Source organism: Taudactylus pleione, unplaced genomic scaffold, assembly GCF_031769625.1.
Source record: "Taudactylus pleione unplaced genomic scaffold, aTauple2 ptg000198l, whole genome shotgun sequence".
NCBI classification, from domain to species: domain Eukaryota; kingdom Metazoa; phylum Chordata; class Amphibia; order Anura; family Myobatrachidae; genus Taudactylus; species Taudactylus pleione.
Genome location: NW_028284600.1, coordinates 18,080,783 through 18,093,253, shown reverse-complemented (window position 1 = coordinate 18,093,253; position 12,471 = coordinate 18,080,783).

Genomic DNA, 12,471 nt, shown 5'->3' with positions numbered 1-12,471 from the left:
TTGTCAGAGATCACACATCCCGAGGAGAGTCCAAGCAGGGTAAGCTATTTTGCAATGATTTCCCTGAGTTTTTCTAAGAGGTTCTCAGTGGTATGCCTCTTAGTGAAAATGGTGATACACAGAGTAGTCTGCCTCTGAATGAGCTGGCATTTGTTAGATGCTGCTGCTGTTGTTTGCACTGTTGGAGGCAATACACCTACCAAGTGGGCCGTCACAGTCATGTAATCTTTAGTTTGCCCTGTCCCGCTTGTAGCTAAGAATCCTGGGTTTTTTGCTGATTAGCTGGCTTGACAGCCTTGTTGCTAGTCAGATTAGTTTAGGTTTTGCTCATCTGGTTTATTTTTTGACCAATGGGTTGATTGGAGGTGTGTTTATGAGAAACTGTATATAAGTTGTTGTTTTTTCCTGGGCACAGCCTCTTTTTCATTCTGGAGTCCTCAAGTTGATAAGTATCTGGCAATCCTGCCTCACTTCTACACACTTTTCAAACTGTCCCTCTCTCTTTGTTCTTACCTATTTCTGTCCATTTTCTTTACTATCTTTCTCCTTCATCTTTTTGTTCTTCCCCCTTTTTCCAGCGTTATTTTTTATTTATTTTTTCTCCATTTTGCAATATTTTATGCCCTGTCCCTGCAGGCCCGGTCCGCGCCCCCCTCCCTTATGCCGCTACAAAGTTTCCCTGCCCATTCAGTGCTGCACAAGCTTGTGAGCGCAGGGGCGGCGTCTCCCCCCTCCCCGCCTGGCGTTAACTTGTTCCCCTGGCTCGTTGCAGGGCCCGACATTTATGCCTAGCCTTGCGTCCCTTGCCACCTCTGCTGCACCAGCGGGAGCAACTTCTCTAGCGGCTCCCAATGGGCACTCTGCAATGCCCGATAGTGCGGTCACACTAGGTGGTTATAGCCCCGCCCCCTCAGCCGCTAGTACTGCGGCTGGGTTCCCGCTTGGTTGGGGATGTTCTTAGTGAACACCACAGGCTCACCGGTCCCCCCTTTGTGCACAGGGCCAGAGGCCATTTTCAGCCCAGTGGCCATTTTGGATCCCACTGCCACAGTGTGATCCTGCCAGTTTAGCCAGGCTGCTGGCTTTAGTTCATACCCCCTGCTTCTGGGCCCTCATGGTTCCTGCTTCCTCTTTGAGAGTCTCTCTCTAGGGGCCTGGTCTCTCCCTCTGTCCCTTAAGTCCCCTTGCTGCCTGCATAATTTTCTCCTGCCACTCTGAATGGCTCTACTCAGGTGGCCTTTTTGTCATATTCCTCCAGGCTCAGGCTTCATGAGCTCTGGTTTGCCCCCCCCGTGTAGCCCTTTGTTTTGGTGGCACCCCCACCTACCCTTCTTTTCCCCCTTTTTCACATATCTCCCCATGGTTTTCCTTTTGTATCCCTTCTCCCTATGTTAGCTCTGCTTCCTGGCAATTCATGCATCCACAACCACAAATGTTGCCTCATTGCACCCCTGCTCCCTGCCCTTGGTCCCTCCTCCTCCTGTTCCTGTCACCCCTTTACCTTCCCCTCTGCTTTTGGCTTTGCGTCTGCGGGCTTGGTCCTGTTCCCCGTGGTTTTCTTTGGTTTTTGCCACTGCTCACCCCCCCTCCCCTACCGTCCAGTCCCCTGCTCCCATTCTGGCTACTCACCTTTCTCCTTTAGTTTCAGGTTTGCTGTCCCCAGCTGTGGAGTGTACAGACGTTGTGGTAGCTCGTTCCAATGCGCGTCGAGGTGGCCTCAGATGTCGGTCCGGTGGGTTCCGACGCTTCGATTGGTGAGTATGATAAGCTTTGTTTTTCTTCCCTTGTCTGACTCCAGTTTTAGCTCTTACTCATCTGGTACCCCTGGATGCCCGCGTAGACTTGCATTGCGACACCACCACAATTCTTTGGCGTTTGCACATAAGTGTTAAGGATAAGATTTGTATGGGTAAATTTGTTCACCGATGAGATGAAGCAGGGTTTGGCACAGCATATGAAACCGGGGGGCATTGGGGATGGGGCTTGTTATTTTCATTTGTGGCTTAAAGGCATGCTGAATTTTGCAGCCTGTTATCTGGAGACACGTGCTGAGGAACATATGAATGTACTTTAATATATACTTATTTGGTTCATGATATAATATATACTTATTTGGTTCATGATATGTTCACGCGGTCCAAAGGACTCGCATGAAGTATTATGACTTGCGGTATAGGTGCAAGCTGGAGGTCTATTTGGTGATGCCGCTAGGCGTTAACAATGTTTAATTGTGGCTGCAAGTTTCGCAGCAGTGACGGCCTCCCTTGGTTTGGTTGTGGCCTCAAAGAACCCCCCCTTCTGGCAAGACCGGGTTGGCCCGGGAGTGGCGAAAGGGAAGTGTTTGGCTTTCAACGACTCTAGGTGCACACGGGCGCATAATGTCGTTTTGCCACTCCTGTTGCACCTGCTGGGTGTTCACTCACCCAGGGTTTGCCAACATGTATGTGGGGGTGGGTTAGCTGAACGTGGGGACACTGTTAAGAGCACTGGTTAGGCTGAGTCTCCCATTTGTGTAGCTGATCTTGCCAAGTCGTTGTATTTGTATACTCTTAAGGTTTATGCTGCCTTTCAGTTGCAAGGTTTCCTGGTTGGTTTTGGTCTTCCCATTGGCGGACCACTGAAGGTTAGGGCACCCCGTAATTTTTGCTTCGCCAGGGAGTTTCTGTAGGTTTTACAGGTTAGGCGGATGCTTCGGGTCTGTTGGGTAGGATAGAGGGTCCTCCCCCTTATCCTCCACTGCAGGATCTTTGTGTTTCTCCTTTGGGGTTTGTCCCTAAGAATGCCCCTGGGAAGTTCCGTCTTATTTAGCATTTATCTTACCCCATGGAAATTTGGTTACTGCTGCATTTCCTGAATCAGCCTGCATAGTGGTTTCTTTTTTTTTGGCATTTGGTTTTGGTTTATCAGTCATTTGTTGAGACCTTGTGGCTGATTCGTAGTTTTGGTTCAGGCATTTTGTTGACTAGGCTAGATATTGTATCGGTATTCCAGTTGTTGCACGTACATCCGGATGCATGCACTATATGGGTTCGTTTGGGATGTGACTTATTTGTTGATAAATGTTTACACATGGGCTGTGCGGTCTCCTGCACCAATTGTGAGAAATTCAATTCCTTTTACACTGATGCAATTCTGCTGGCACTGCCGGGCCCGTGTTGCACATTATTTATACGACTTTTTTTTTATAGGGCCGAGGGGAGCGATATCTTTGCTGACCTCCTCTTTTCCACCCAAGCTTTGTTTCGGATTTTGGGTGTTCCTGTAGCGCATAATAAAAGAGAGAGTTTCGATTCATGCTTGTTTTATCTGGGCATTTAGTTAGACATGGTTTCTAGTTGCTGTCATTTGCCGCAAGTAAGATGGTCGATTTCTTGTATCCTTCGCCACTGGGTTGTCGGCTTATAGGGTTAAGCTGTGCACTGTGCAGTCGTTACTAGGTTCTTTTAATTGTGCTTGTCATTTCATCCCTCTGGGCAGTTTGTTGGTATGTAGTTGGTAGGGGCTATGGGCTTAGTGCTCGCAAGCGGGTCGATGGCCGGGCAGTGCACATGCACGGCGTGCGCGAGCCCCGTAGCGAGCGAGAAATCACTCGCTCCGAGCTCGCATCCAAAAGGGGCAGCTGTCGATGTTGATCGACAGCTCGCTCAGTTTGGTAGGCGGGTCGGGGAGGGTGGCTGGCCAAACGGAGGCATTCCCGAAGAAACGGCTGCCGTTTGGGGGCGGCCCCACTGACATCACGAGTGATGTCAGTGGTGAGCTTCTGGCTCTATTAGAGCCAGAAGCTCACTGGGGCTTGCGGCAGACGTGACCCTACCACAAGGGTCTCGTCCCATCACCTGGCCGCTTGCAAAAGCTGTGGGTGGTCACCCACAGCTTAGCAAGCGGCCAGGAGGCTGGCTCCAAAAAAAAAAAAAAAAACAGCCCTGATTCAGAGCGAGCACTCTGAAAGAGCGTCCGGCTCTGAATCAGGGCCTATGTACGGTGTGAGCAAGCCTCATCACCACGTGCGGTTGTCTTCTGAGATTGAAGATGACCTCCGCACTTGGTCCAGGTCCCTAGTTCAAATTAATAGCGACCACATTTGTCCTTCAGATCCGGCCGCAAATACTACATTACAGCTTTTACCAAGGCAGCTGGCTTGTGAGATTTGGGAATTTTTTGATGGTGACTGATATGTAGCACCCTGGCCACTGGAATGACATGCGGAAGGACTTATTGGCACTTTTTTGTTGTTGGAACTGTTTTCGATTGTCATGGCAGATGACCTATGGAATGGTCATTTAAATAATCGGCAGATGGTTTTTCTGGTGCGACCCTCTGGGCACTGTGCATGCCGTGAGCAATCAGATGGTTCCCTTTACTCCAGCTTTACGGCTGTTGAGGCATTTGGTTTTGCGTGGTCTGGGGGCCGATATTCGATTCCAAGCACATAATGTGCCCGGTGTATGTGCTGCAATATACATATGCTTTGTCTCGCTTTAATTTTGCCTGTTTTTCAGATGCTGGCTCCAGTAATTTCTGCAGCGGGGTTACCTTGCCCTTTGTTTGCATGGAAGATTATCAGGCCAGCATGGAGGGTGCTTGCGCCAGCAACTCTGCAGACTAATTTAGTGGCCTGGCAGGCCTGCTGCACACAGGGCTCACGGGGTTAGGTCTTCAAGGGGCATGCTTTTGTCATTTGTATGAGAGTATTACCAGTGTGGTCACTTTAAGGCTTCTGTGGTCACAGCGCTGTCTTTCCTGCTATCCGAGGCCCGTAAATGTTGTTGTAGGGGTTTCCTGTCCGTGCTGGCTCCCACAGACCCTTTGACTTTCAGCTGTAGGGGAGGTTGCTTGGGTTATGACAAGGTGGCTTCTGTCGATTAAAGAGTTGCTCTTTTCAGTTTGGCTTTTAAGTTGCAATTTGGAGTTGTTCGGGTCAGTGCGATTGTAGTGTCCAGCGAGACTTCGCTTCCCTCGGGTTTATTGTTTAAATACACTGTGTTCAGGGCTTCGGTCATATTGCGCAGGCTTAGGCTTTCCAGGCCTACCGATTAGGAAGGGACCGATGGCTTACCTTACCGAGGCTGGGGATCCCTCTATTTTTCCTGTGCGGGTCATTCCTTGTACATGGGGTGTCGCCCTTCAGACGGGGCCCAGTGGTTAGTACGTGCCATTTTAACACCTCTCTACATTTTAGTTTACTGTTGTTCTTAAGTGAAGTTTAGCTGAGCTGAGTTTAGATGGTGCTTGTCATGTAACTCATTCTTTAGGGTTGGGGTCGCGTCTGACGCAGCTTTTGCATGGGTGTCTACTGCTTACATTCAAGGGATTGGTGGGTGTGAGTTTTGGTAGTACTCCCTGCGTCAACCCGAAAACGTTGTTTACCCACCAGTTTTCGAATGGCTAGCATTCGATAAGTGGGGGTGTGAAAGAATTTTTACACTTTTCCTCCCAGGAACCTAGATCTGGCACAATTTGTGTTCACGGGAGGTTTTTTAGTTTTTCTTTTTCCTCGGGTTACCTGTTTCCCCATTTTTGCGTCCCTGCTAGTTAGTTGCTATGTTTTTCAATTCTGAATGCTTATGTGGCTTGGTTTTGGTGCGGTCGCTCCCGATCAAGGTTTTTTTCTTCCGGACAGTGGAGGAAACAGGAGACGAGCAGGTTTGGCTGTTGGGCCATTCCTACATGTTTTTGGGCTGAGAGTCATGGTTTGACACGAATTGCCAGTTTGTTGCATGGTGGACAGCATGTTTGGTTGATTGGCGGGCGTGGCATCTGTTAAGGTTTTATTGGTTGGCTCGGCAGTTCGATGGGGTGCGTCTGGCTGATTGATGTTGCATGTTGGCTATCAAATTTGTATGTGAAGGGCATGGAGCTGATTGTAGGACTGCGTGAGATTCTGGATAATGTCAGTTTGCTGTGGCCGATTTGCGCATTGTCTGAATATGAAGAGCGTGGAGCTGATTGTACGACTGCGGATGACATTATTTGCTGTGGCCGACTGTCCACATTGTCTGATCAGAGATGGTTCTCTGTGTGGTACGGCAGAGTGTCTGTAATCATAAGGTCTTGTTTAGGGCAAGGTAAAAGGTAAGCGCAGCTTTGGCCAACCATGTGTGGTCATGTGTAAGCTTGGTGGTTAGGCATAGCTTTTTAGGGCAGGACCTTGGTTGATCTTTGGTCCTGATGGAGTACACCTTAATGCTTCGGGTTTAGGGTGTTTATTATGGACTTGTTGTTTTCCTTGGCTAGTTTATTTCTTTTATGGTTTGTGGGCCAGTTTTCCCTTTGAAGCTGGCTTTGGCAGGAGAATGCTGCATCTCAGTGACTTTATGTGGCTCAAGAAAACATTGTGAGGGCGCCTGCCCTCGATGTACATGGCGAGTTTGTCCTTCTCTGTTCGGGGGGACCCGGGCGCTTTTTGTACAGAAGCGTTCAGTCTGTGCCCAGGAGGGAGGCAAGTCCTTCGCAACGTAAGTGCTTCTATCGGGGGGACGTTTCAGTCGTCCCCCGATTTGTTCGCATCTAGAAGGCTGGAACTGAGATTGCAGCGTCTCTTGGCCACCTCGGTTAGGTGAATTAATTTAATTGATAAATAAAAGTTGTGACCTTTTAGCCAAGCTGTATTGTGTCCATGTCTTTATTTATTAGTTTAAGTCTAGTGTTAAACTAAGACAAGGGCCCTCATTCAGAGCCACTCGCAAACAGCAGTACGCTCGTTGCGTTCCGATGTTGACTAACCGCGCAAGCGTCGGTGTAACACTGCGCATGTGCGTACGGCAGATTGCGAGTTTTTTTGGTCTCGTTCGTCAAATAGCGTACAGGAAGTGACCTGTCAAATGTGATTGACAGAACAGGGCGTTTTTGGGTGTTGACGGGGGTGGAGATGGAAAAACGCAGGCGTGGCGAGGCGTTTTTGGGGCGTACATACATTAGCAGATGCGAGCGTAAAATGTGTACGGACCGACTCATATGTCACTGGATGATCCTCTTTCCCTTCAAAATGCTCGCACAGCTTAGGGTCTGGATTAGTCGACCACATTGGCGATGGCCTTCACCTCCATCCCGGCACTCCTCGATGTTGCTGCGATTAATCGTGGGTGGTCTGAACAGCAATTAGTGGTGGATTGAAAACCGGCTTGGTATGTGTATTGAAAGTAGTTTTTTGTGTTAGCACAAAAGCGTACGCAGGTGGAAATCATAGCTGCTAATGTGATGATTACACAATCAATTTACGTACATTTGTAGTAGTTTCTTTGTGGCTCAATTTGTTGGTTAGGGCCTATTGTAACAATAATGTCATCATGTTTTTTTGGTTTTTCCCTTTTTCTTTTGGCCTGTTGAATTTGCCTCGTTATGTTAAATTTGAAACGTTTCTTAAAGAGCCCTTTTTTGGGGGGGCATGTAAAATGTGGTTCTTGCCAGTTTGTGCCTTTTGGCCCAGGATTAAATGTAATCCATTGTGACAATAATGTGAGAATACAATGTCAGGTTTTTTTTTTTTTTTATTGCTCAAAGAAAAAATCACAATTCAAAAATTTTTGCCCAAAGTTTTTTTGCAGGGTTCATTTCCAAAGTTACAATAATTGGGCCAAAATAAAAGATTTATGAAATGTAGAACACAAAATTAAAAACAATTCACAAGAAAGGAGAGGGAAGTTTTGACCAGAAAGGAATATGAGCCAAGCACAGAAGGAGTGTGGGAAAAGTCGCCATTGCTTTCACCGTTTTTTCACCCGTTTGGCTGGGGGAGGGAGGGCGCCAGACCGGGTCCGGGATGTCATCGGGCTTGCCTGTCCAGAGGCAGATGTTGTGGCCTCTGGACTAGGCACAGGGCTAGGCACATTTGGAGGATTGGCTGATGTTGTGCCAGAGGTGGAGGATCCTGATGTTCCGGCAGGAAGGGAGGTCGGCTCCACCATGTGCTGGCGAACGAGCTGCTCCAGGGCATTGGCGATGCGGATGTTGGCCCTGGTATTTTCCGCCAGGGCCTGACCAATGGTCACGTTGGCCGCAGCATTTTGCTCCAGGGCCTCAGCCACCCGTAGCAGACTGGCGTCCATCCTCTGCAGAATCTCCGTATGGGAATCCGATTTGAAATTGAGTTCTGTGAGGAGGGCCACTGCCTGCGAGGGGGATTGCCCTGGACTGGCTTCTGCAGGGTCCTCAGCTGGATGTACTGGTTCCTCCCCTGCAGAGCCAGCAGAAATTCGGGTTTTTGGGTGTTGACGGGGGTGGAGATGGAAAAACGCAGGCGTGGCGAGGCGTTTTTGGGGCGTACATACATTAGCAGATGCGAGCGTAAAATGTGTACGGACCGACTCATATGTCACTGGATGATCCTCTTTCCCTTCAAAATGCTCGCACAGCTTAGGGTCTGGATTAGTCGACCACATTGGCGATGGCCTTCTGTGAGGAGGGCCACTGCCTGCGAGGGGGATTGCCCTGGACTGGCTTCTGCAGGGTCCTCAGCCGGATGTACTGGTTCCTCCCCTGCAGAGCCAGCAGAAATTCGGCGGCCAAGGCTCCCCTCTGGAGCAGACTCATCCACCTGTGTCTCTGTTAGGAAAAATGAGAAAAGACTCACATTAGAATCTACATATTGGCCCACTAACATTTCAGAGTTGGTGACATCACAAGATTTACCTGGGACAACATGAGGAGCCGCAAAGTCTGGCATGTCCGTATCCATGTTGGACACGCCAAACACCTCCACAGGCTGCACACACCCCTGTGCCAGCTCTTCTAAATCCGTCAACTCCAATGACACAGGGGTGGGACCCCCACCTGTCCCCCTTGCATGCCTAGCCCTGTCCGCGAGTTTTTGCTTTAGGCGATATTTGAAGTCGCCCCATCTGTGGGAAAAAATGGAAGCCATTATCCTTTTGTTTAAAATGGTGTTTGTTTTTAGGGGGGGCAAGTGTTTACTTACCGCCGTTTGACACCCCGGGCTAGACGGACATAATCACCCACCCTATTGACAGCAAGGGCTACCTCTTCCCACATTCTCCACTTCTGGCTTATACTCATATTCCTGTCTGCCTGTGGCAGGATGTCCACACACTTCTGAATCAAAACCTCCATCTCCTTTCTTGTGAAATGTGGCTGCCTTTTTTTTTTGCAGCTTTGGCCGGAATACTGGGCCCAGCAGCCTCTTCCATGTCATCCTCCTCACCTATTTGTGTAAATATTCAGATTTCTCTAATTCACAACTTGCCCAATCTTATGTTTCAAATTAATCATTGATACAAAATGCATGAAAGACTTACCGCCTGACTCTTGGCCATTGTTTCCCTGGTCTGTAGCCATGTCTGAGGTCCAAACAAGAAATACACCAGAATTTAAATGTGTTTTCGTGACGTATTTATACATGCGTCCTTATTTTGCGGCCGCATCATTGATTGTGCGTTCCTATGATCCCTCCTTAATTTGTGCGGGAAACGAAACACTATTTATGGCTTGGTGTGTCTCGAGTCGAGGTGGCGTTTTTGGATTGTTGGAGGTTACCTTGGTTGGAGTTTCTTGTTTGCGGATAAAGGAGTTGGCGTTTGGAGTTTATTTTGTTTGCTAGATTTGCGTTTTTATTTTCCGTTCGCTTTTTTTGTATATTTCTTGATTTGGTAAGTTTTGTGAAGTCTAACTTTGGTTCAATTGGTGTCTCATTGTGTTTCTTCTTGTTTTTAATTTTTTGATCCCTAATTTCATATCTTTTAGCTTTTTTTTAATTTCGGACCCAAAGACCTTTTGATTTGGAATCTTATATATTTGCTCTTGGTAAGTCCATTTTTTATCTTGTATTTGCGAACTAATTAGCGCATTTTTCTCAGTTTGTTTATTAACTTGTATTTGCGAACTAATTAGCACATTTTTCTCAGTTTGTTTATTAACTTGTATTTGCGAACTAATTAGAAAATTTTTCTCTGTTTGCATAGTGACTTGTATTTGCGAACTAATTAGCGCATTTTTCTCAGTTTGTTTATTAACTTGTATTTGCGAACTAATTAGCACATTTTTCTCTGTTTGTATAGTGACTTGTATTTGCGAACTAATTAGCGCATTTTTAAATGCTTATTAATCCTGTAAAATTTTTTGTGGTTGCCCTTTTGCTTTTTTGGCTTACATTTCAACCCATTTTGATGTACTGTGTGCAATGTCGTTTTGCTCTTTGGCCAAATGTGTGTTTCGCATATTTTAAGTTTTGTCTAGCACAAAAGTTTGAAACATAAATGCACAGACTAAAATTTAACAAATTATTTTTGGGATTAATTTCAGTTTGGACGTATCATGACAATACCCCGGCATGTAAGCAGCAATGGATGGTATCATCAAGCTAAGTTGTTCTTAATTTTCTTTTGGGGTGGGTCCAAAGCCTTACATTCCAATCTTGCCATTTCAGGTTGATCTTGGGCGGATTGTTCTGGCCATGCTCCCGGAAGCCGACCAACCTCAACCTCGTCCCAGGTGTAGGCATCGTAGGCGTGCAAGGCCCCAGATATTTTGAACACGTGTCACCCTTTTTGGAATGCCCGATGATGAGGTTTTAAGACGCTACCGTCTTCCTTCCAAAATCATCATAGACACTCTCTCATTAATAGAGAGTGATCTTGAGCGGCAAATTGACAGTCCAACAGCAATACCACCACTTACGCAATTTATGGCGGTGTTACATTTCTGTGCCTCAGGATCGTTTCAAACAACGGTGGGAATAGTGGCGGGCATCTCACAATCCTCCTTTTCCAGGATCCTGAGGGCAGTGATGGAGGCACTTTTCAAGCACCTCCATCATTTTATTAAAATGCCTTTGGATATGGGTGCCCTTAGTGTGGCCAAGGCCAATTTTTACCAAATAGCTGTCTTCCCACACATCATAGGGGTTGTGGATGGTACTCACATACCACTTCAGCCTCCAGCACGGCTGGAGGCAATATTTCGCAACCGTAAACACTATAACTCCCTGAATGTAATGGTGGTATGTGATGCCTCCCTCCAGATCCTGTCCCTGAATGCAAAATTACCAGGAAGTGCACATGACTCCTTCGTCATCCGGCAATCAGGGATATGGCACAAATTAAACAACCTCCAAGCTGGTGATGCGTGGCTTCTGGGTAAGTGTAGACCATTAGTACATAACAATGTTAAGCTTGATACACAGTGATCCTGATGTTGTCTATTCTTTTTCACAGGAGACAGTGGATACCCTTGCATGCCCTGGCTGCTCACTCCTTATTTGGCTCCCACACCAGGTCCACAAAGTGAGTTTAATACCGCACTTACAGCCACCAGGCAAGTGGTGGAGCGCTGTATCGGCCTTTTAAAAGGCCGATTCAGATGCCTCCACCACTCTGGTGGTGAGCTCATGTATTTGCCGGATATGGTTTCAAAAATTGTGGTCCTGTGTGGGATCTTTCACAACATCGCCATAAGGAGTGGTGTTCCAATGCAGCCAGAGGATGCCTTACCTGAGGATGGCCCCCCCCGAGGTTGGTCGGAGGTCAGTATGTGGGGGGGCCATAGGCGATGATGTGGTGGCCCGATATTTTAGGTAATTATTGACCAAACAACAGTGTGTATACCCAATGTGTTACGGTTTTTTAGCGTTCATCTTTTTTTATATTAATTCTTGCACCATCTTCTGTTTGTTTGCATAATCTTTGCCACTCCCACGATGACTACTTCCTGCTACCCTTCAAAAACCTTTATGTGGAAACTTCTGGAATATATTCTGACACCAATATTGCAACGCCATATTTTTGAAATCATGTGGGCATGGACCTTCGTCAACCAGTTCTTGATTTGTTGTGTGTTTGTTTCGTGTTTTTGGTATGTGGTGTATTTCTGATTATCACTGTGTGTTTTGTTTGTGAGTGACCACTTTGTATTTTGATTTCTGTTGTGAATAAATATTTGGAGAGTGTAATTTGTTTCCTTTTTGGGCACGTTAGAAGCAAGTGTAAATAAACTCCCAAACGTTAATTTTACCTAAGGGGTAACCCAGTAATGAAGCAAGTGGAGCTAAAATGTAATATGTTTTCGGTGTACTAACCAACACACCAAGGAATCCTGTACAATCAGTTGCCTTCGTAACATTGTCCTAAGCAGTTTGGCCACCAAATAGGAACCTGAAAAATGGTGTAAACTATCATGTTGACCACCACAAAAAAGGTAAATGACATTGGTACTGGGAGGTGTTTCTTGTGCCTGTTTGCATTCAAAATACAACACACAATCTGTAGTGAGATTCTGTGGCAATCCTTGCTTGAAGAGTCTACTTATGTCAGTGTAAAGAATCTTGGATTTACTCCAAACGCATGAGACAGAGCTTGATTTAAAACTGATTTATTATGAAACAATTAGAAAAAAAAAAAAAAAAAAACTAATTCCGAAGGAGGACCAACAGATGGTCAAGGCCCTGCAGAAGCCCGGTGACCTGCTCCCGCATACGGGCCACACAATGAAAGATTTGTGCCCGACGCCTCTGTTCCTCTGTGG